Source organism: Schistocerca americana, chromosome 11, assembly GCF_021461395.2.
Source record: "Schistocerca americana isolate TAMUIC-IGC-003095 chromosome 11, iqSchAmer2.1, whole genome shotgun sequence".
NCBI classification, from domain to species: Eukaryota; Metazoa; Arthropoda; class Insecta; order Orthoptera; family Acrididae; genus Schistocerca; species Schistocerca americana.
In genome coordinates, this window is record NC_060129.1 from 5,253,438 (window position 1) to 5,280,866 (window position 27,429).

The window sequence follows — 27,429 nt, forward strand, 5'->3', positions numbered from 1 at the left end:
CAATGCCGCCTTAAGTACAAGAGGACTGACACTCTCACTTTCTATGATTTGAACCTCTCCTGTGAGTCCAGTTTTAGATTCCAATGCTTCACTTAATGTGTACTGTATACCTTGGACCTTCTTATTGGTGATGAAACACAGAAATTGCATCCGAATTTAATACAAAAGGCACAATACCGACTTAAGTACAAGAGGAGTGACACTCTAACTTTCTATGTTTTGAATCTCTCCTGTGAGTCCAGTTTTTGATTCCGATTCTTCACTTCAGGTTTACTGTATCCCTTGGACCTTCTTATTGACGATGGAACACAGAAATTGGATCCGAATTTAATACAAAAACCACAATGGCGACTAAAGTACAAGAGGACTGACACTCTCACTCACTATGATTTGAACCTCTCCTGTGAGTCCAGTTTTTGATTCCGATGCTTCATTTCAGATTTACTGTAACCCTTGGACCTTCTTATTGACGATGAAACACAGAAATTGCATCCGAATTTAATACAAATGCCACAATGCCAACTTAAGTACTAGAGGACTGACACTCTCACTTTCTATGATTTGAACTTCTCCAGTGAGTCCAGTTTTACATTCCGATGCTTCTCTTCAGGTTTACTGTATACCTTGCACCTTCTCATTGACGATGAAACACAGAAATTGGATCCGAATTCAACACAAAAGGCACAATGCCGACTTAAGTACAAGAGGACTGACATTCTAACTTTCTATGATTTGAACCTCTCCTGTGAGTCCAGTTTTAGATTCCGATGCTTCACTTCAGGTTTACTGTATCCCTTGGACCTTCTTATTGACGATGAAACACAGAAATTGCATCCGAATTTAATACAAATGGCACCATGTCGACTTAAGTACAAGAGGACTGACACTCTAACTTTCTATGATTTGAAACTCTCCTGTGAGTCCAGTTTTAGATTCCGATGATTTACTTAAGGTTTACTGTATCCCTTGGACCTTCTTATTGACGATGAAACACAGAAATTGCATCCGAATTTAATACAAAAGGCACAATACCGAATTAGGTAGAAGAGGAGAGACACTCTAACTTTCTATGATTTGAATCTCTCCTGTGAGTCCAGTTTTAGATTCCGATGCTTCACTTCAGTTTTACTGTATCCTTTGGACCTTCTTATTGAAGATGAAACACAGAAATTGCATCGGAATTAAATTCAAAAGGCACAATGCCGACCTAAGTAGAAGAGAACTGACACTCTCACTTTCTATGATTTGAACCTCTCCTGTGAGTCCAGTTTTAGATTCCGATGCTTCACTTCAGGTTTACTGTATCCCTTGGACGTTCTTATTGACAATGAAACACAGAAATAGCATCGGAATTAAATTCAAAAGGCACAATGCCGACTTAAGTAAAAGAGGACTGGCACTCTAACTTTCTATGATTTGAAACTCTCCTGAGAGTCCAGTTTTAGATTCCGATGATTCACTTCAGGTTTACTGTATCCCTTAGACCTTCTTATTGACGATGAAACACAGAAATTGCATCCGAATTTAATACAAATTGCACAATGTCGACTTAAGTACAAGAGGACTGACACTCTCACTTTCTATGATTTGAACCTCTCGTGTGAGTCCAGTTTTAGATTCCGATGCTTCACTTCAGGTTTACTGTATACCTTACACCTTCTTATTGACGATGAAATACAGAGTTTGCATCCGAATTTAATACAAAAGGCACAATGCCGACTTAAATACAAGAGGACTAACACTCTAACTTTCTATGATTTGAACCTCTCCTGTGAGTCCAGTTTTGGCTTACGATGCTTCACTTCAGGTTTACTGTATCCCATGGACCTTCTTATTGACGATGTAACACAGAAATTGCAGCCGAATTTAATACAAATGCCACAATACCGACTTAAGCTCAAGAGGACTGACACTCTCACTTTCTATGATTTGAACCTCTCCAGTGAGTCCAGTTTTAGATTCCGATGCTTCTCTTCAGGTTTACTGTATACCTTGCACCTTCTTATTGACGATGAAACACAGAAATTGCATCCGAATTCAATCCAAAAGGCACAATGCCGACTTAAGTACAAGAGGACTGACATTCTAACTTTCTATGATTTGAACCTCTCCTATGAGTCCAGTTTTAGAGTCCGATGCTTCACTTCAGGTTTACTGTATCCCTTGGACCTTCTTATTGACGATGACACACAGAAATTGCACCCGAATTTAATACAAAAGGCACAATACCGAATCAAGTACAACAGGAGTGACACTCTAACTTTCTATGATTTGTACCTCTCCTGTGAGTCCAGTTTTAAATTCCGATGCTTCACTTCAGGTTTATTGTATCCCTTGGACCTTCTTATTGACGATGAAACACATAAATTGCATCCAAATTTAATACAAATGGCACAATGCCGACTTAAGTACAAGAGGACTGACACTCTCACTTTCTATGATTTGAACCTCTCCTGTGAGTCCAGTTTTAGATTCCGATGATTTACTTAAGGTTTACTGTATCCCTTGGACCTACTTATTGACGATGAAACACAGAAATTGCATCCGAATTTAATACAAAAGGCACAATACCGAATTAGGTAAAAGAGGAGAGACACTCTAACTTTCTATGATTTGAATCTCTCCTGTGAGTCCAGTTTTAGATTCCGATGCTTCACTTCAGTTTTACTGTATCCTTTGGACCTTCTTATTGAAGCTGAAACACAGAAATTGCATCGGAATTAAATTCAAAAGGCACAATGCCGACCTAAGTAGAAGAGAACTGACACTCTCACTTTCTATGATTTGAACCTCTCCTGTGAGTCCAGTTTTAGATTCCGATGCTTCACTTCAGGTTTACTGTATCCCTTGGACCTTCTTATTGACAATGAAACACAGAAATAGCATCGGAATTAAATTCAAAAGGCACAATGCCGACTTAAGTAAAAGAGGACTGACACTCTAACTTTCTATGATTTGAAACTCTCCTGTGAGTCCAGTTTTAGATTCCGATGATTCACTTCAGGTTTACTGTATCCCTTGGACCTTCTTATTGACGACGAAACACAGAAATTGCATCCGAGTTTAATACAAATGGCACAATGTCGACTTAAGTACAAGAGGACTGACACTCACACTTTCTATGATTTGAACCTCTCCTGTGAGTCCAGTTTTAGATTCCGATGCTTCACTTCAGGTTTACTGTATACCTTGCACCTTCTTATTGACGATTAAATACAGAGTTTATATCCGAATTTAATACAAAAGGCACCATGCCGACTTAAATACAAGAGGACTAACACTCTAACTTTCTATGATTTGAACCTCTCCTATGAGTCAAGTTTTGGCTTCCGATGCTTCACTTCAGGTTTACTGTATCCCTTGGACCTTCTTATTGACGATGTAAGACAGAATTGGCACCCGAATTTAATACAAGAGGCACAATACCGAATCAAGTACAAGAGGAGTGACACTCTAACTTTCTATGATTTGAACCTCTCCTGTGAGTCCAGTTTTAAATTCCGATGCTTCACTTCAGGTTTACTGTATCCCTTCGACTTTCTTATTGACGATGAAACACAGAAATTGCATCCGAATTTAATACAAAAGGCACAATGCCGACTTAAGTACAAGAGGACTGACAATCTAACTTTCTATGATTTGAACCTCTCCTGTGAGCCCAGTTTTAGAATCCGATGCGTCACTTCAGGTTTACTGTATCCCTTGGACCTTCTTATTGACAATGAAACACAGAACTAGCATCGGAATTAAATTCAAAAGGCACAATGCCGACTTGGGTACAAGAGGACTGACACTCTAACTGTCTATGATTTGAACCTCTCCTGTGAGTCCAGTTTTAGGTTCCGATGCTTCACTTCAGGTTTACTGTATCCCTTGGACCTTCTTATTGACGATGAAACACAGAAATTGCATCCGAATTTAATACAAAAGGCACAATGGCGACTTAAGTACAAGAGGACTGACACTCTCACTTTCTATCATTTGAACCTCTCCTGTGAGTCCAGTTTTGGACTCCGAGGCTTCACTTCAGGTTTACAGTATCCCTTGGACCTTCATGTTGACGATGAAACACAGAAATTGCATCCGAATTTAATACAAATGGCACAATGCCAACTTAAGTACAAGAGGACAGACACCCTCACTTTCTATGATTTGAATCTCTCCTGTGAGTCCAGTTTTTGATTCCGATGCTTCACTTCAGGTTTACTGTATCCCTTTGGACCTTCTTATTGACGATGAAACACAGAAATTGCATCCGAATTTAATACAAATGCCACAATGCCGACTTAAGTACAAGAGGAATAGCACTCTCACTTTCTATGATTTGGACCTCTCCTGTGAGTCCAGTTTTAGATTCCGATGCTTCACTTCAGGTTTTCTGTATCCCTTGGACCTTCTTATTGACGATGAAACACAGAAATTGCATCGGAATTAAATTCAAAACGCACAATGCCGGCTTAAGTAAAAGAGGACTGAAACTCTCACTTTCTATGATTTGAACCTCTCCTGTGAGTCCAGTCTTAGATTACGATGCTTCACTCCAGGTTTACTGTATACCTTGGACCTTCTTATTGACGATGAAACACAGAAATTGCATCTGAATTAAATTCAAAAATCACAATGTCGACTTAAGTACAAGATGACTGAAACTCTAACTTTCTATGATTTGAACTTCTTCTGTGAGTCCAGTTTTAGATTCCGATGCTTCACTTCAGGTATACTGTATCCCTTGCACCTTCTTATTGACGATGAAACACAGAGTTTGCATCCGAAATTAATACAAAAGGCACAATGCCGACTTAAGTACAAGAGGACTGACACTCTAACTTTCTATGATTTGAACCGCTCCTGTGAGTCCAGTTTTAGATTCCGATGATCTACTTAAAGTTTACTGTATCCCTTGGACTTTCTTATTGACGATGAAACACAGAAATTGCATCCGAATTTAATACAAAAGGCACATTACCGAATTAGGTACAAGAGGAGAGACACTCTAACCTTCAATGATTTGAATCTCTCCTGTGAGTCCAGTTTTAGATTCCGATGCTTCACTTCAGTTTTACTGTATCCTTTGGACCTTCTTATTGACGATGAAACACAGAAATTGCATCGGAATAAAATTAAAAGGCACAATGCCGACCTATGTAGAAGAGAACTGACACTCTCACTTTCTATGATTTGAACCTCTCCAGTGAGTCCAGTTTTAGATTCCGATGCTTCACTTCAGGTTTACTGTATACCTTGCACCTTCTTATTGACGATGAATCACAGAGTTTGCATCCGAATTTAATACAAAAGGCACAATGCCGACTTAAATACAAGAGGACTGACACTCTAACTTTCTATGATTAGATCCTCTCCTGTAAGTCCTGTTTTAGATTCCGATGCTTCACTTCAGGTTTACTGTATCCCTTGGACCTTCTTATTGACAATGAAACAAAGAAATAGCATCGGAATTAAATTCAAAAGTCACAATGCCGACTTAAGTAAAAGTGGACTGACACTCTAACTTTCTATGATTTGAACCGCTCCTGTGAGTCCAGTTTTAGATTCCGATGATTTACTTAAAGATTACTGTATATCTTGGACTTACTTATTGACGATGAAACACAGAAATTGCATCCGAAATTAATACAAAAGGCACAATGCCGACTTAAGTACAAGAGGACTGACACTCTCACTTTCTATGATTTGAACCTCTCCTGTAAGTCCAGTTTTAGATTCCGATGCTTCACTTCAGGTTTACTGTATACCTTGCTCCTTCTTATTGACGATGAAACACAGAGTTTGCATCCGAATTTAATACAAAAGGCACATTGCCGACTTAAATACAAGAGGACTGACACTCTAACGTTCTATGATTTGAACATCTCCTGTGAGTCCACTTTTGGATTCCGATGCTTCACTTCAGGTTTCCTGTATCCCTTGGACCTTCTTATTGACGATGTAACACAGAAATTGCATCCGAATTTAATACAAAAGCCACAATGCCGACTTATGTACAAGAGGACTGACACTCTCACATTCTATGATTTGAACCTCTCCTGCGAGTCCAGTTTTAGATTCCGATGCTTCACTTAATGTGTACTGTATACCTTGGACCTTCTTATTGGTGATGAAACACAGAAATTGCCTCCGAATTTAATACAAAAGGCACAATACCGACTTAAGTACAAGAGGAGTGACGCTCTAACTTTCTATGATTTGAATCTCTCCTGTGAGTCCAGTTTTTGATTCCGATTCTTCACTTCAGGTTTACTGTAACCCTTGGACCTTCTTATTGACGATGAAACACAGAAATTGCATCCGAATTTAATACAAATGCCACAATGCCGACTTAAATACAAGAGGACTGACACTCTCACTTTCTATGATTTGAACCTCTCCAGTGAGTCCAGTTTTACATTCCGATGCTTCTCTTCAGGTTTACTGTATACCTTGCACCTTCTCATTGACGATGAAACACAGAAATTGGATCCAAATTCAACACAAAAGGCACAATGCCGACTTAAGTACAAGAGGAATGACACTCTAACTTTCTATGAATTGAAACTCTCCTGAGAGTCCAGTTTTAGATTCCGATGATTCACTTCAGGTTTACTGTATCCCTTGGACCTTCTTATTGACGATGAAACACAGAAATTGCATCCGAATTTAATACAAATGGCACAATGTCGACTTATGTACAAGAGGACTGACACTCTCACTTTCTATGATTTGAACCTCTCCTGTGAGTCCAGTTTTAGATTCCGATGCTTCACTTCAGGTTTACTGTATACCTTGCACCTTCTTATTGACGATGAAATACAGAGTTTGCATCCGAATTTAATACAAAAGGCACAATGCCGACTTAAATACAAGAGGACTAACACTCTAACTTTCTATGATTTGAACCTCTCCTGTGAGTCCAGTTTAGGCTTACGATGCTTCACTTCAGGTTTACTGTATCCCTTGGACCTTCTTATTGACGATGTAACACAGAAATTGCAGCCGAATTTAATACAAATGCCACAATGCCGACTTAAGTACAAGAGGACTGACACTCTCACTTTCTATGATTTGAACCTCTCCAGTGAGTCCAGTTTTAGATTCCGATGCTTCTCTTCAGGTTTACTGTATACCTTGCACCTTCTTATTGACGATGAAACACAGAAATTGCATCCGAATTCAATCCAAAAGGCACAATGCTGACTTAAGTACAAGAGGACTGACATTCTAACTTTCTATGATTTGAACCTCTCCTATGAGTCCAGTTTTAGAGTCCGATGCTTCACTTCAGGTTTACTGTATCCCTTGGACCTTCTTATTGACGATGACACACAGAAATTGCACCCGAATTTATTACAAAAGGCACAATACCGAATCAAGTACAAGAGGAGTGACATTCTAACTTTCTATGATTTGAACCTCTCCTGTGAGTCCAGTTTTAAATTCCGATGCTTCACTTCAGGTTTATTGTATCCCTTGGACCTTCTTATTGACGATGAAACACATAAATTGCATCCAAATTTAATACAAATGCCACAATGGCGACTTAAGTACAAGAGGACTGACACTCTCACTTTCTATGATTTGAACCTTTCCTGTGAGTCAAGTTTTTGACTCCGATGCTTCACTTCAGGTTTACTGTACCCCTTGGACCTTCTTATTAACGATAAAACCCAGAAATTGCACCCGAATTTAATACAAATGGCACAATGCCGACTTAAGTACAAGAGGACTGACACTCTCACTTTCTATGATTTGAACCTCTCCTGTGAGTCCAGTTTTAGATTCCGATGCTTCACTTCAGGTTTACTGTATCCCTTGGACCTTCTTATTGACGATGAAACACAGAAATTGCATCTGAATTAAATTCAAAAATCACAATGTCGACTTAAGTACAAGATGACTGACACTCTAACTTTCTATGATTTGAATCTCTCCTGTGAGTCCAGTTTTAGATTCCGATGCTTCACTTCAGTTTTACTGTATCCTTTGGACCTTCTTATTGACGATGAAACACAGAAATTGGATCCTAATTTAACACAAATGGCACAATGTCGACTTAAGTACAAGAGGACTGACACTCTCACTTTCTATGATTTGAACCTCTCCTGTGAGTCCAGTTTTAGATTCCGATGCTTCACTTCAGGTTTACTGTATACCTTGCACCTTCTTATTGACGATGAAACACAGAGTTTGCATCCGAATTTAATACAAAAGGCACAATGCCGACTTAAATACAAGAGGACTGACACTCTAACTTTCTATGATTAGAACCTCTCCTGTGAGTCAAGTTTTAGATTCCGATGCTTCACTTCAGGATTACTGTATCCCTTGGACCTTCTTATTGACAATGAAACAGAGAAATAGCATCGGAATTAAATTCAAAAGGCACAATGCCGACTTAAGTAAAAGTGGACTGACACTCTAACTTTCTATGATTTGAACCTCTGCTGTGAGGCCAGTTTTGGATTCCGATGCTTCACTTCAGGTTTACTGTATCCCTTGGACCTTCTTATTGACGACGAAACACAGAAATTGCATCCGAATTTAATACAAATGGCACAATGTCGACTTAAGTACAAGAGGACTGACACTCTCACTTTCTATGTTTTGAACCTCTCCTGTGAGTCCAGTTTTAGATTCCGATGCTTCACTTCAGGTTTACTGTATCTCTTGGACCTTCTTATTGACAATGAAACAGAGAAATAGCATCGGAATTAAATTCAAAAGGCACAATGCCGACTTAAGTAAAAGTGGACTGACACTCTAACTTTCTATGATTTGAACCTCTGCTGTGAGGCCAGTTTTAGATTCCGATGCTTCACTTAATGTGTACTGTATACCTTGGACCTTCTTATTGGTGATGAAACACAGAAATTGCATCCGAATTTAATACAAAAGCCACAATGCCGACTTAAGTACAAGAGGACTGACACTCTCACTTACTATGATTTGAACCTCTCCTGCGAGTCCAGTTTTAGATTCCGATGCTTCACTTAATGTGTACTGTATACCTTGGACCTTCTTATTGGTGATGAAACACAGAAATTGCATCCGAATTTAATACAAAAGCCACAATACCGACTAAAGTACAAGAGGAGTGACACTCTAACTTTCTCTGATTTGAATCTCTCCTGTGAGTCCAGTTTTTGATTCCGATGCTTTACTTCAGGTTTACTGTATCCCTTGGACCTTCTTATTGACGATGAAACACAGAAATTGCATCCGAATTTAATACAAATGCCACAATGCCGCCTTAAGTACAAGAGGACTGACACTCTCACTTTCTATGATTTGAACCTCTCCTGAGAGTCCAGTTTTAGATTCCAATGCTTCCCTTAATGTGTACTGTATACCTTGGACCTTCTTATTGGTGATGAAACACAGAAATTGCATCCGAATTTAATACAAAAGGCACAATACCGACTTAAGTACAAGACGAGTGACACTCTAACTTTCTATGATTTGAATCTCTCCTGTGAGTCCAGTTTTTGATTCCGATTCTTCACTTCAGGTTTACTGTATCCCTTGGACCTTCTTATTGACGATGAAACACAGAAATTGGATCCGAATTTAATACAAATGCCACAATGCCGACTTAAGTACTAGAGGACTGACACTCTCACTTTCTATGATTTGAACTTCTCCAGTGAGTCCAGTTTTACATTCCGATGCTTCTCTTCAGGTTTACTGTATACCTTGCACCTTCTCATTGACGATGAAACACAGAAATTGGATCCGAATTCAACACAAAAGGCACAATGCCGACTTAAGTACAAGAGGACTGACATTCTAACTTTCTATGATTTGAACCTCTCCTGTGAGTCCAGTTTTAGATTCCGATGCTTCACTTCAGGTTTACTGTATCCCTTGGACCTTCTTATTGAAGATGAAACACAGAAATTGCATCCGAATTTAATACAAATGGCACAATGTCGACTTTAGTACAAGAGGACTGACACTCTAACTTTCTATGATTTGAAACTCTCCTGTGAGTCCAGTTTTAGATTCCGATGATTTACTTAAGGTTTACTGTATCCCTTGGACCTTCTTATTGACGATGAAACACAGAAATTGCATCCGAATTTAATACAAAAGGCACAATACCGAATTAGGTACAAGAGGAGAGACACTCTAACTTTCTATGATTTGAACCTCTCCTGTGAGTCCAGTTTTGGCTTACGATGCTTCACTACAGGTTTACTGTATCCCATGGACCTTCTTATTGACGATGTAACACAGAAATTGCAGCCGAATTTAATACAAATGCCACAATGCCGACTTAAGTACAAGAGGACTGACACTCTCACTTTCTATGATTTGAACCTCTCCAGTGAGTCCAGTTTTAGATTCCGATGCTTCTCTTCAGGTTTACTGTATACCTTGCACCTTCTTATTGACGATGAAACACAGAAATTGCATCCGAATTCAATCCAAAAGGCACAATGCCGACTTAAGTACAAGAGGACTGACATTCTAGCTTTCTATGATTTAAACCTCTCCTATGAGTCCAGTTTTAGAGTCCGATGCTTCACTTCAGGTTTACTGTATCCCTTGGACCTTCTTATTGACGATGACACACAGAGATTGCACCCGAATTTAATACAAAAGGCACAATACCGAATCAAGTACAAGAGGACTGACACTCTAACTTTCTATGATTTGAACCTCTCCTGTGAGTCCAGTTTTAGGTTCCGATGCTTCACTTCAGGTTTACTGTATCCCTTGGACCTTCTTATTGACGATGAAACACAGAAATTGCATCCGAATGTAATACAAAAGGCACAATGGCGACTTAAGTACAAGAGGACTGACACTCTCACTTTCAATCATTTGAACCTCTCCTGTGAGACCAGTTTTGGACTATGAGGCTTCACTTCAGGTTTACAGTATCCCTTGGACCTTCATATTGACGATGAAACACAGAAATTGCATCCGAATTTAATACAAATGGCACAATGCCAACTTAAGTACAAGAGGACAGACACTCACACTTTCTATGATATGAATCTCTCCTGTGAGTCCAGTTTTTGATTCCGATGCTTCACTACAGGTTTGCTGTATCCCTTTGGACCTTCTTATTGACGATGAAACACAGAAATTGCATCCGAATTTAATACAAATGCCACAATGCCGACTTAAGTACAAGAGGACTGACACTCTCACTTTCTATGATTTGAACCTCTCCTGTGAGTCCAGTTTCAGATTCCGATGCTTCACTTCAGGTTTTCTGTATCCCTTGGACCTTCTTATTGACGATGAAACACAGAAATTGCATCGGAATTAAATTCAAAACGCACAATGCCGACTTAAGTAAAAGAGGACTGAAACTCTCACTTTCTATGATTTGAACCTCTCCTGTGGGTCCAGTCTTAGATTACGATGCTTCACTCCAGGTTTACTGTATACGTTGGACCTTCTTATTGACGATGAAACACAGAAATTGCATCTGAATTAAATTCAAAATTCACAATGTCGACTTAAGTACAAGATGACTGACACTCTAACTTTCTATGATTTGAACTTCTTCTGTGAGTCCAGTTTCAGATTCCGATGCTTCACTTCAGGTATACTGTATCCCTTGCACCTTCTTATTGACGATGAAACACAGAGTTTGCATCCGAAATTAATACAAAAGGCACAATGCCGACTTAAGTACAAGAGGACTGACACTCTAACTTTCTATGATTAGAACCGCTCCTGTGAGTCCAGTTTTAGATTCCGATGATCTACTTAAAGTTTACTGTATCCCTTGGACTTTCTTATTGACGATGAAACACAGAAATTGCATCCGAATTTAATACAAAAGGCACATTACCGAATTAGGTACAAGAGGAGAGACACTCTAACCTTCTATGATTTGAATCTCTCCTGTGAGTCCAGTTTTAGATTCCGATGCTTCACTTCAGTTTTACTGTATCCTTTGGACCTTCTTATTGACGATGAAACACAGAAATTGCATCGGAATAAAATTCAAAAGGCACAATGCCGACCTATGTAGAAGAGAACTGACACTCTCACTTTCTATGATTTGAACCTCTCCAGTGAGTCCAGTTTTAGATTCCGATGCTTCACTTCAGGTTTACTGTATACCTTGCACCTTCTTATTGACGATGAAACACAGAGTTTGCATCCGAATTTAATACAAAAGGCACAATGCCGACTTAAATACAAGAGGACTGACACTCTAACTTTCTATGATTAGAACCTCTCCTGTAAGTCCTGTTTTAGATTCCGATGCTTCACTTCAGGTTTACTGTATCCCTTGGACCTTCTTATTGACAATGAAACAAAGAAATAGCATCGGAATTAAATTCAAAAGTCACAATGCCGACTTAAGTAAAAGTGGACTGACACTCTAACTTTCTATGATTTGAACCTCTGCTGTGAGGCCAGTTTTAGATTCCGATGCTTCACTTCAGGTTTACTGTATCCCTTGGACCTTCTTATTGACGATGAAACACAGAAATTGCATCCGAATTTAATACAAATGGCACAATGTCGACTTAAGTACAAGAGGACTGACACTCTCACATTCTATGATTTGAACCTCTCCTGTGAGTCCAGTTTTAGATTCCGATGCTTCACTTCAGGTTTACTGTATACCTTGCTCCTTCTTATTGACGATGAAACACAGAAATTGCATCCGAATTAAATACAAAAGGCACAATGGCGACTTAAGTACAAGAGGAATGACATTCTAACTTTCTATGATTAGAACCTCTCCTGTGAGTCCACTTTTAGATTCTGATGCTTCACTTCAGGTTTACTGTGTCCCTTGGATCTTCTTATTGACAATGAAACACAGAAATAGCATCGGAATTTAATTCAAAAGGCACAATGCCGACTTGGGTACAAGAGGACTGACACTCTAACTTTCTATGATTTGAACCTCTCCTGTGAGTCCAGTTTTAGATTCCGATGCTTCACTTCAGGTTACTGTATCCCTTGGACCTTCATATTGACGATGAAACACAGATATTGCATCCGAATTTAATACAAATGGCACAATGGCGACTTAAGTACAAGAGGACTGACACTCTCACTTTCTATGATTTGAACCTTTCCTGTGAGTCCAGTTTTAGATTCCGATGCTTCACTTCAGGTTTACTGTATACCTTGCGCCTTCTTATTGACGATGAAACACAGAAATTGCATCCGAATTTAATACAAAAGGCACAATGCCGACTTAAGTACAAGAGGACTGACAATCTAACTTTCTATGATTTGAACCTCTCCTGTGAGCCCAGTTTTAGATTCCGATGCGTCACTTCAGGTTTACTGTATCCCTTGGACCTTCTTATTGACGATGAAACACAGAAATTGCATCCGAATTTAATACAAAAGGCACAATGGCGACTTAAGTACAAGAGGACTGACACTCTCACTTTCTATCATTTGAACCTCTCCTGTGAGTCCAGTTTTGGACTCCGAGGCTTCACTTCAGGTTTACAGTATCCCTTGGACCTTCATATTGACGATGAAACACAGAAATTGCATCCGAATTTAATACAAATGGCACAATGCCAACTTAAGTACAAGAGGACAGACACTCTCACTTTCTATGATTCGAACCTCTCCTGTGAGGCCAGATTTAGATACCGATGCTTCACTTCAGGTTTACTGTATACCTTGCGCCTTCTTATTGACGATGAAACACAGAAATAGCATCCGAATTTAATACAAAAGGCACAATGGCGACATAAGTACAAGAGGACTGACACTCTCACTTTCTATCATTTGAACCTCTCCTGTGAGTCCAGTTTTAGATTCCGATGCTTCACTTCAGGTTTACAGTATCCTTTGGACCTTCATATTGACGATGAAACACAGAAATTGCATCCGAATTTAATACAAATGGCACAATGCCAACTTAAGTACAAGAGGACAGACACTCTCACTTTCTATGATTCGAACCTCTCCTGTGAGGTCAGATTTAGATTCCGATGCTTCACTCCAGGTTTACTGTACACCTTGCACCTTCTTATTGTAGATGAAACACAGAATTTGCATCGGAATTAAATTCAAAAGGCACAATGCCGTCTTAAGTACAAGAGGACTGACACTCTCACTTTCTATGATTTGACCCTCTCCTGTGAGTCCAGTTTTAGATTCCGATGCTTCACTTCAGGTTTACTGTATCCCTTGGACCTTCTAATTGACGATGAAACACAGAGTGTGCATGCGAATTTAACACCAAAAGTACAATAACGACTTAAGTACAAGAGGACAGACACTCCCACTTTCTATGATTCGAACCTCTCCTGTGAGGCCAGATTTAGATTCCAATGCTTCACTCCAGGTTTACTGTACACCTTGCACCTTCTTATTGACGTTGAAACACAGATATTGCATCGGATTTAAATTCAAAACGCACAATGCCGACTTAAGTAGAAGAGGACTGACACTCTCACTTTCTATGATTTGAACCTCTCGTGTGAGTCCAGTTTTAGATTCCGATACTTCACTTCAGGTTTACTGCATCCCTTGGACCTTCTTAATGACGATGAAACACAGAAATTGCATCGGAATTAAATTCAAAAGGCACAATGCCGGCTTAAGTACAAGAGGACTGACAATCTAACTTTCTATGATTTGAACCTCTCCTGTGAGTCCGGTTTTAGATTCCGATGCATCACTTCAGGTTTACTGTATGCCTTGGTCCTTCTTATTGACGATGAAACACAGAGTTTGCATCCGAATTTAATACAAAAGGCACAATGCCGACTTAAGTACAAGAGGACAGACACTCTAACTTTCTATGATTTCAACCAGTCCTGTGAGTCCAGTTTTGGATTCTGATGCTTCACTTCAGGTTTACTGTATCCCTTGGACCTTCTTATTGACGATGAAACACAGAAATTGCATCCGAATTTAATACAAAAGGCACAATGGCGACTTAAGTACAACAGGACTGACACTCTCACTTTCTATGATTTGAACCTCTTCTGTGAGTCCAGTTTTAGATTCCGATGCTTCACTTCAGGTTTACAGTATCCCTTGGACCTTCTTATTGACGATGAAACACAGAAATTGCATCCGAATTTAATACAAATGGCACAATGCCGACTTACGTACAAGAGGACAGACACTCTCACTTTCTATGATTCGAACCTCTCCTGTGAGGTCAGACTTAGATTCCGATGCTTCACTCCAGGTTTACTGTACACCTTGCACCTTCTCATTGATGATGAAACACAGAAATTGCATCGGATTTAAATTCAAAACGCACAATGATGTCTTAAGTAGAAGAGGACTGACACTCTCACTTTCTATGATTTGAACCTCTCCTGTGAGACCAGTTTTAGATTCCGATGCTTCCATTCAGGTTTACTGTATCCCTTGGACCTTCTTATTGACGCTAAAACACAGAAATTGCATCGGAATTAAATTCAAAAGGCACAATGCCGGCCTAAGTACAAGAAGACTGACAATCTAACTTTCTATGATTTGAACCTCTCCTGTGAGTCCAGTTTTAGATTCCGATGCTTCCCCTCAGGTTTACTGCATCCCTTGGACCTTCTTATTGACGATGAAACACAGTAATTGCATCCGAATTTAATACAAATGGCACAATGCCGACTTAAGTACAAGAGGACAGACACTCTCACTTTCTATGATTCGAACCTCTCCAGTGAGGTCAGATTTAAATTCCGATGCTTCACTCCAGGTTTACTGTACACCTTGCACCTTCTTATTGATGATGAAACACAGAAATTGCATCGGAATTAAATTCAAAAGGCACAATGCCGTCTTAAGTACAAGAGGACTGACACTCTCACTTTCTATGATTTAACCCTCTCCTGTGAGTCCAGTTTTAGATTCCGATGCTTCACTTCAGGTTTACTGTATCCCTTGGACCTTCTAATTGACGATGAAACACAGAGTTTGCATCCGAATTTAACACAAAAGGTACAATACCGACTTAAGTAAAAGAGGACAGACACTCTCACTTTCTACGATTCGAACCTCTCCTGTGAGGTCAGATTTAGTTTCCGATGCTTCACTCCAGGTTTACTGTACACCTTGCACCTTCTTATTGACGATGAAACACAGAAATTTCATCGGATTTAAATTCAAAACAAACAATGCCGACTTAAGTAGAAGAGAACTGACACTCTCACTTTCTATGATTTGAACCTCTCCTGTGAGTCCAGTTTTAGATTCCGATGCTTCACTTCACGTTTCCTGTATCCCTTGGACCTTCTTATTGACGATGAAACACAGAAATTGCATCGGAATTAATTTCAAAAGGCACAATGCCGGCCTCAGTACAAGAGGACTGACACTCTCACTTTCTATGATTTGAACCTCTCCTGTGAGTCCAGTTTTAGATTCCAATGCATCACTTCAGGTTTACTGTATCCCTTGGACCTTCTTATTGACGATGAAACACAGAGTTTGCATCCGAATTTAATACAAAAGGCACAATGCCGACTTAAGTACAACAGGACAGACACTCTAACTTTCTATGATTTGATCCTGTCCTGTGAGTCCAGTTTTGGATTCCGTTGCTTCACTTCAGGTTTACTGTATCCCTAGGACCTTCTTATTGACGATGAAACACAGAAATTGCATCCGAATTTAATACAAAAGGCACAATGGCGACTTAAGTACAAGAGGTCTGACACTCTCACTTTCTATGATTTGAACCTCTCCTGTGAGTCCAGTTTTAGATTCCGATGCTTCCCCTCAGGTTTACTGCATCCCTTGGACCTTCTTATTGACGATGAAACACATAAATTGCATCCGAATTTAATACAAATGGCGCAATGCCGACTTAAGTACAAGAGGGCTGACACTCTCACTTTCTATGATTCGAACCTCTCCTGTGAGGTCAGATTTAGATTCCGATGCTTCACTTCAGGTTTACTGTATCCCTTGGACCTTCTTATTGACGATGAAACACAGAAATTGCATCGGAGTTAAATTCAAAAGGCACAATGCCGACTTAAGTAGAAGAGGACTGACACTCTCACTTTCTATGATTTGAACCTCTCCTGTGAGTCCAGTTTTAGATTCCGATACTTCACTTCAGGTTTACTGTATCCCTTGGACCTTCTTATTGACGATGAAACACAGAAATTTCATCGGAATTAAATTCAAAAGGCACAATGCCGGCTTAAGTACAAGAGGACTGACAATCTAACTTTCTATGATTTGAACCAGTCCTGTGAGTCCAGTTTGGGATTCCGATGCTTCACTTCAGGTTTACTGTATCCCTTGGACCTTCTTATTGACGATGAAACACAGAAATTGCATCCGAATTTAATACAAAAGGCACAATGGCGACTTAAGTACAAGAGGACTGACACTCTCACTTTCTATGATTTGAACCTCTCCTGTGAGTCCAGTTTTAGATTCCGATGCTTCCCCTCAGGTTTACTGCATCCCTTGGACTTTCTTATTGACGATGAAACACAGAAATTGCATCCGAATTTAATACAAATGGCGCAATGCCGACTTAACTACAAGAGGGCTGACACTCTCACTTTCTATGATTCGAACCTCTCCTGTGAGGTCAGATTTAGATTCCGATGCTTCACTTCAGGTTTACTGTATCCCTTGGACCTTCTTATTGACGATGAAACACAGAAATTGCATCGGAATTAAATTCAAAAGGCACAATGCCGACCAAGTAGAAGAGGACTGACACTCTCACTTTCTATGATTTGAACCTCTTCTGTGAGTCCAGTTTTAGATTCCGATGCTTCACTTCAGGTTTACAGTATCCCTTGGACCTTCTTATTGACGATGAAACACAGAAATTGCATCCGAATTTAATACAAATGGCACAATGCCGACTTAAGTACAAGTGGACAGACACTCTCACTTACTATGATTCGAACCTCTCCTGTGAGGTCAGACTTAGATTCCGATGCTTCACTCCAGGTTTACTGTACACCTTGCACCTTCTCATTGATGATGAAACACAGAAATTGCATCGGATTTAAATTCAAAACGCACAATGCCGACTTAAGTAGAAGAGGACTGACACTCTCACTTTCTATGATTTGAACCTCTCCTGTGAGTCCAGTTTTAGATTCCGATGATTTACTTAAAGTTTACTGTATCCCTAGGACTTTCTTATTGACGATGAAACACAGAAATTGCATCGGAATTAAATTCAAAAGGCACAATGCTGGCCTAAGAACAAGAAGACTGACAATCTAACTTTCTATGATTTGAACCTCTCCTGTGAGTCCGGTTTTATATTCCGATGCATCACTTCAGGATTACTGTATCCCTTGGACCTTCTTATTGACGATGAAACACAGAGTTTGCATCCGAATTTAATACAAAAGGCACAATGCCGACTTAAGTACAACAGGACAGACACTCTAACTTTCTATGATTTGAACCTGTCCTGTGAGTCCAGTTTTGGATTCCGATGCTTCACTTCAGGTTTACTGTATCCCTTGGACCTTCTTATTGACGATGAAACACAGAAATTGCATCCGAATTTAATATAAAAGGCACAATGCCGACTTAAGTACAAGAGGACAGACACTCTAACTTTCTATGATTTGAACCTGTCCTGTGAGTCCAGTTTTGGAGTCCGATGCTTCACTTCAGGTTTACTGTATCCCTTGGACCTTCTTATTAACGATGAAACACAGAAATTGCATCCGAATTTAATACAAAAGGCACAATGACGACTTAAGTACAAGAGAACTGACACTCTCACTTTCTATGATTTGAACCTCTCCTGTGAGTCCAGTTTTAGATTCCGATGCTTCCCCTCAGGTTTACTGCATCCCTTGGACCTTCTTATTGACGATGAAACACAGAAATTGCATCCGAATTTAATACAAATGGCGCAATGCCGACTTAAGTACACGAGGGCTGACACTCTCACTTTCTATGATTCGAACCTCTCCTGTGAGGTCAGATTTAGATTCCGATGCTTCACTTCAGGTTTACTGTATCCCTCGGACCTTCTTATTGACGATGAAACACAGAAATTGCATCGGAATTAAATTCAAAAGGCACAATGCCGTCCTAAGTAGAAGAGAACTGACACTCTCACTTTCTATGATTTGAACCTCTCCTGTGAGTCCAGTTTTAGATTCCGATGCTTCACTTCAGGTTTACAGTATCCCTTGGACCTTCTTATTGACGATGAAACACAGAGTTTGCATCCGAATTTAATACAAAAGGCACAATGCCGACTTAAGTACAACAGGACAGACACTCTAACTTTCTATGATTTGAACCTGTCCTGTGAGTCCAGTTTTGGATTCCGATGCTTCACTTCAGGTTTACTGTATCCCTTGGACCTTCATATTGACGATGAAACACAGAAATTGCATCCGAATTTAATACAAAAGGCACAATGGCGACTTAAGTACAAGAGGACTGACACTCTCACTTACTATGATTTGAACCTCTCCTGTGACTCCAGTTTTAGATTCCGATGCTTCCCCTCAGGTTTACAGCATCCCTTGGACCTTCTTATTGACGATGAAACACATAAATTGCATCCGAATTTAATACAAATGGCACAATGTCGACTTAAGTACAAGAGGACTGACACTCTCACTTTCTATGATTTGAACCTCTCCTGAGAGTCCAGTTTTAGATTCCGATGTTTCACTTCAGGTTTACTGTATACCTTGCACCTTCTTATTGACGATGAAATACAGAGTTTGCATCCGAATTTAATACAAAAGGCACAATGCCGACTTAGATACAAGAGGACTAACACTCTAACATTCTATGATTTGAACCTCTCCTGTAAGTCAAGTTTTGGATTCCGATGCTTCACTTCAGGTTTACTGTATACCTTGGACCTTGTTATTGACGATGTAACAAAGAAATTGCATCCGAATTTAATACAAATGCCACAATGCCGACTTAAGTACAAGAGGACGGACACTCTCACTTTATATGATTTGAACCTCTCCAGAGAGTCCAGTTTTAGATTTCGATGCCTCTCTTCAGGTTTACTGTATACCTTGCACCTTCTTATTGACGATGAAACACAGAAATTGCATCCGAATTCAATACAAACGGCACAATGCCGACTTAAGTACAAGAGGACTGACATTCTAACTTTCTATGATTTGAACCTCTCCTGTGAGTCCAGTTTTAGAGTCCGATGCTTCACTTCAGGTTTACTGTATCCCTTGGACCTTCTTATTGACGATGACACACAGAAATTGCACCCGAATTTAATACAAAAGGCACAATACCGAATCAAGTACAAGAAGAGTGACACTCTAACTTTCTATGATTTGAACCTCTCCTGTGAGTCCAGTTTTAGATTCCGATGCTTCACTTCAGGTTTATTGTACCCCTTGGCCCTTCTTATTGACGATGAAACACATAAATTGCATCCAAATTTAATACAAATGCCACAATGCCGACTTAAGTACATGAGGACTGACACTCTCTCTTTCTATGATTCTAACCTTTCCTGTGAGTCAAGTTTGTGATTCCGATGCTTCACTTCAGGTTTACTGTACCCCTTGAACCTTCTTATTGACGATGAAACCCAGAAATTGCACCTGAATTTAATACAAATGGCACAATGCCGACTTAAGTACAAGAGGACTGACACTCTCACTTTCTATGATTTGAACCTCTCCTGTGAGTCCAGTTTTAGATTCCGATGCTTCACTTCAGGTTTACTGTATCCCTTGGACCTTCTTATTGACGATAAAAAACAGAAATTGCATCGGAATTAAATTCAAAACGCACAATGCCGACTTAAGTAAAAGAGGACTGACACTCTCACTTTCTATGATTTGAACCTCTCCTGTGAGTCCAGTCTTAGTTTACGATGCTTCACTCCAGGTTTACTGTATACCTTGGACCTTCTTATTGACGATGAAACACAGAAATTGCATCTGAATTAAATTCAAAAATCACAATGTCGCCTGAAGTACAAGATGACTGACACTCTAACTTTCTTTGATTTGAACTCCTTCTGTGAGTCCAGTTTTAGATTCCGATGCTTCACTTCAGGTTTACTGTATTCCTTGCACCTTCTTATTGACGATGAAACACAGAGTTTGCATCCGAAATTAATACAAAAGGCACAATGCCGACTTTAGTACAAGAGGACTGACACTCTAACTTCCTATGATTAGAACCTCTCCTGTGAGTCCTGTTTTAGATTCCGATGCTTCACTTCAGGTTTACTGTATCCCTTGGACCTTCTTATTGACAATGTAACACAGAAATAGCATCGAAATTAAATTCAAAAAGCACAATGCCGACTTAAGTAAAAGTGGACTGACTCTCTAACTTTCTGTGATTTGAACCTCTACTGTGAGGCCAGTTTAAGATTCCGATGCTTCACTTCAGGTTTACTGTATCCCTTGGACCTTTTTATTGATGATGAATCACAGAAATTGCATCCGAATTAAATAAAAATGGCACAATGTCGACTTAAGTACAAGAGGACTGACACTCTAACTTTCTATGATTTGAACCTCTCATGTGAGCCCAGTTTTAGATTCCGATGCGACACTTTAGTTTTACTGTATCCCTTGGTCCTTCTTATAGACAATGAAACACAGAAATAGCATCGGAATTAAATTCAAAAGGCACAATGCCGACTTGGGTATAAGAGGACTGACACTCTAACTTTCTATGATTTGAACCTCTACTGTGAGTCCAGTTTTAGATTCCGATGCTTCACTTCAGGTTTACTGTATCCCTTGGACCTTCTTATTGACGATGAAACACAGAAATTTCATCCGAATTTAATACAAAAGGCACAATGGCGACTTAAGTACAAGAGGACTGACACTCTGTCTTTCTATCATTTGAACCTCTCCTGTGAGTCCAGTTTTAGATTCCGATGCTTCACTTCAGGTTTACAGTATCCCTTGGACCATCTTATTGACGATGAAACACAGAAATTGCATCCGAATTTAATACAAATGGCACAATGCCGACTTAAGTACAAGAGGACAGACACTCTCACTTTCTATGATTCGAACCTCTCCTGTGAGGTCAGAATTAGATTCCGATGCTTCACTCCAGGTTTACTGTACACCTTGCACCTTATTATTGATGATGAAACACAGAAATTGCATCGGAAATAAATTCAGAATGCACAATGCCGTCTTAAGTACAAGAGGACTGACACTCTCACTTTCTATGATTTGACCCTCTCCTGTAAGTCCAGTTTTAGATTCCGATGCTTCACTTCAGGTTTACTGTATCCCTTGGACCTTCTAATTGACGATGAAACACAGAGTTTGCATCCGAATTAAACACAAAAGGTACAATACCGACTTAAGTACAAGAGGACAGACACTCTCACTTTCTATGATTCGAACTTCTCCTGTGAGGTCAGATTTAGATTCCGATGCTTCACTCCAGGTTTACTGTACACCTTGCACCTTCTTATTGACGATGAAACACAGAAATTGGATCGGATTTAAATTCAAAATGCACAATGCCGACTTAAGTAGAAGAGGACTGACACTCTCACTTTCTATGATTTGAACCTATCCTGTGAGTCCAGTTTTAGATTCCGATGCATCACTTCAGGTTTACTGTATCCCTTGGACCTTCTTATTGACGATGAAACACAGAAATTGCATCGGAATTAAATTCAAAATGCACAATGCCGACTTAAGAACAAGAGGACTGACAATCTAACTTTCTATGATTTGAACCTCTCCTGTGAGTCCGGTTTTAGATTCCGATGCATCACTTCAGGTTTACTGTATCCCTTGGACCTTCTTCTTGACGATGAAACACAGAGTTTGCATCCGAATGTAATACAAAAGGCACAATGCCGACTTAAGTACAAGAGGACAGACACCCTAACTTTCTATGATTTGAACCTGTCCTGTGAGTCCAGTTTTGGATTCCGATGCTTCACTTCAGGTTTACTGTATCCCTTGGACCTTCTTATTGACGATGAAACACACAAATTGCATCCGAATTTACTACAAAAGGCACAATGGCGACTTAAGTACAAGAGGACTGACACTCTCACTTTCTATGATTTGAACCTCTCCTGTGAGTCCAGTTTTAGATTCCGATGCTTCCCCTCAGGTTAACTGCATCCCTTGGACCTTCCTATTGACGATGAAACACAGAAATTGCATCCGAATTTAATACAAAAGGCACAATGCCGACTTAAGTAAAAGAGGACTGACACTCTAACTTTCTGTCAATTGAACCTCTTCTGTGAGTCCAGTTTTAGATTCCGATGATTCACTTAATGTTTACTGTATCCCTTGGACCTTCTTATTGACGATGAAACATAGAAATTGCATCCGAATTTAATACAAAAGGCACAATACCGACTTAAGTACAAGAGGTGTGACACTCTAACTTTCTATGATTTGAATCTCTCTTGTGAGTCCAATTTTTGATTCCGATGCTTCGCTTCAGGTTTACTGTATCCTTTGGACATTCTTATTGACGATGAAACACAGAAAATGCATCGGAATTAAATTCAAAAGGCACAATGCAGACCTAAGTAGAAGAGGACTGACACTCTCACTTTCTATGATTTGAACCGCTCCTGTGTGTCCAGTCTTAGATACCAATGCTTCATTCCAGGTTTACTGTATCCCTTGGTCGTTCTTATTGACGATGAAACACAGAAATTGCATCGGAATTAAATTCAAAAATCACAATGCAGAGTTAAGTACAAGAGGAATGACACTCTAACTTTCTATGATTTGAACCTCTCCTGTGAGCCCAGTTTTAGATTCCGAAGCTTCACTTCAGGTTTACTGTATCCCTTGCTCCTTCTTATTGACGATGAAACACAGAGTTTGCATCCGAAATTAATACAAAAGGCACAATGCCGACTTAAGTACAAGACGACTGACACTCTAACTTTCTATGATTTGAACCTCTCCTGTGAGTCCAGTTTTAGATTCCGAAGCTTTACTTAAGGTTTACTGTATCCCTTGGACCTTCTTATTGATGATGAAACACAGAAATTACATCCGAATTTAATACAAAAGGACAATACCGACTTAAGTACAAGATGAGTGACCCTCTAGCTCTCTATGATTGGAATCTCTCCTGTGAGTTCAGTTTTAGATTCCGATGCTTCACTTCAGGTTTACTGTATCCTTTGGACCTTCTTATTGACGATGAAACACAGAAATTGCATCGGAATTAAATTCAAAATGCACAATAACGACTTAACTACATGAGGACTGACACTTTCACTTTCTATGATTTGAACCTCTCCTATGAGTCCAGTTTTAGATCCCGATGCTTCTCTTTAGGTTTACTGTATCCCTTGGACCTTTTTATTGACGATGAAACACAGAGTTTGAATCCAAATTTAATAAAAAAGGTACATTGCCGACTTAAGTACAAGAGGACTGACGCTCTTACTTTCTATGATTTGAACCTCTCCTGTGAGTCCAGTTTTAGATTCTGATGTTTCACTTCAGGTTTACTGTACTCCTTGGTCCGTCCTATTGACTATGAAACACAGGAATTGCATCCGAATTTAATACAAATGGCACAATGCCAACATAAGTACAAGAGGACTGACATTCTCTCTTTCTATGATTTGAACCTCTCCTGTGAGTCTGGTTTTAAATTCCGATGCTTCACTTCAGGTTTACTGTATACCTTGCACCTTCTTATTGACGATGAAACAAAGAAATTGCATCGGAATTTAATGCAAAATCCACAATGCCGACTTAAATAAAGGAGGAATAACACTCTAACTTTCTATGATTTGAACCTCTCCTGTGAGTCCAGTTCTAGATTCCGATGCTTCACTGCAGGTTTACTGTATCCCTTGGACCTTCTTATTGACGATGAAACACAGAAATTGCATCCGAATCAAATACAAATGGCACAATGTCGACTCAAGTACAAGAGGACTGACACTCTCACTTTCTATGATTTGAACCTCTCCTGTGAGTCCAGTTTTAGATTCCGATGCTTCCCTTCAGGTTTACAGTATACCTTGCACCTTCTTATTGACGATGAAACACAGAAATTACTTCCGAATTTAATACAAAAGGCACAATGCCGACTTAAGTACAAGAGGACTGACACTCTAACTTTCTATGAGTTGAACCTCTCCTGTGAGTCCAGTTTTAGATTCCGATGCTTCACTTCAGGTTTACTGTATCCCTTGGACCTTCTTATTGACGATGAAATACAGAAATTGCATCCGAATTTAATACAAAAGGCACTATGCCGACTTAAGTAAAAGAGGACTGACACTCTAACATTCTATGATTTGAACCTCTCCTGTGAGACCAGTTTTAGATTCCGATGCTTCACTTCAGGTTTACTGTATCCCTTGGACCTTCTTATTGACGATGAAACACAGAAATTGTATCCGAATTTAATACAAAAGGCACAATACCGACTCAAGTACATGAGGAGTGACACTCTCACTTTCTATGATTTGAACCTCTGATGTGAGTCCAGTTTTAGATTTCGATGCTTCACTTCAGTTTTACTGTATCCCTTGGACCTTCTTATTGACGATGAAACACTGAAATTACATCCTAATTTTATACATAAGGTACAATGCCGACTTAAGTACAAGAGGACATACACTCTTACTTTCTATGATTTGAACCTCTTCTGTGAGTCCAGTTTTAGATTCCGATGTTTCACTTCAGGTTTACTGTATTCCTTGGACCATCTTATTGACTATGAAACACAGGAATTGCATACGAATTTAATACAAATGGCACAATGCCAACTTAAGTACAAGAGGACTGACACTCTCTCTTTCTATGATTTGAACCTCTCCTGTGAGTCCGGTTTTAAATTCCGATGCTTCACTTCAGGTTTACTGTATACCTTGCACCTTCTTATTGACGATGAAACATAGAAATTGCATCGGAATTTAATGCAAAAGCCACAATTCCGACTTAAATAAAAGAGGACTAACACTTTAACTTCTATGATTTGAACCTCTCATGTGAGTCCAGTTTTAGATTCCGATGCTTCACTTCAGGTTTACTGTATCCCTTGGACCTTCTTATTGACGATGAAACACAGAAATTGCATCCGAATTTAATACAAATGGCACAATGTCGACTTAAGTACAAGAGGACTGACACTCTCACTTTCTATGATTTGAACCTCTCCTGTGAGTCCAGTTTTAGATTCCGATGCTTCACTTCAGATTTACAGTATACCTTGCACCTTCTTATTGACTATGAAACACAGAAATTGCATCCGAATTTAATACAAAAGGCACAATGCCGACTTATGTACAAGAGGACTGACATTCTAACTTTCTGTGATTTGAACCTCTCCTGTGAGTCCAGTTTTAGTTTACGATGCTTCACTTAAGGTTTACTGTATCCCTTGGACCTTCTTATTGACGATGAAACACAGAAATTGCATCCAAATTTAATACAAAAGGCACAATACCGACTCAAGTACCAGAGGAGTGACACTCTAATTTTCAATGATTTGAATCTCTCCTGTGAGTCCAGTTTGAGACTCTGATGCTTTACTTCAGGTTTACTGTATCCCTTGGACCTTCTTATTGACGATGAAAAACAGAAATTGCATCCGAATTTAATACAAAAGGCACAATGCCGACTCAAGTAAAAGAGGACTGAGACTCTAACATTCTATGGTTTGAACTACTCCTGCGAGTCCAGTCTTAGATTCCGATGCTTCACTTAAGGTTTACTGTATCCTTTGCACCTTCTTTTTGACGATGAAACGCAGAAAATGCATCGGAATTAAATTCAAAAGGCACAATGCCGACCTAAGTAGAAGGGACTGACACTCTCATTTTCAATGATTTGAACCTCTCCTGTGAGTCCAGTTTTAGATTCCGATGTTTCACTTGAGGTTTACTGTATACCTTGCACCTTCTTATTGACGATGACACACAGAAATTGCATCGGAAATAAATTCAAAAGACACAATGCCGACTTAAGTACAAGAGGACTGACACTCTCACTTTCTATGATGTGAACCTCTCCTGTGAGTCCAGTTTTAGATTCCGATGCTTCACTTCAGGTTTACTGTATCCCTTGGACCTGCTTATTGACGATGAAACACAAAAATTGCATCCGAATTTAATACAAAAGGCACAATGGCGACTTAAGTAAAAGAGGACTGACACTCTAACATTCTATGATTTGAACCTCTCCTGTGAGTCCAGTTTTAGATTCCGATGCTTCACTTCAGGTTTACAGTATACCTTGCACCTTCTTATTGACGATGAAACACAGAAATTGCATCCGAATTTAATACAAAAGGCACAATGCCGACTTAAGTACAAGAGGACTGACATTCTAACATTCTATGATTTGAACCTCTCCTGTGAGTCCAGTTTTAGTTTCCGATGCTTCACTTCAGGTTTACTGTATCCCTTGGACCTTCTTATTGACGATGAAACACAGAAATTGCATCCGAATTTAATACAAAAGGCACAATGCCGACTTAAGTAAAAGAGGACGGACACTCTAACATTCTATGATTTGAACCTCTCATGCGAGTCCAGTT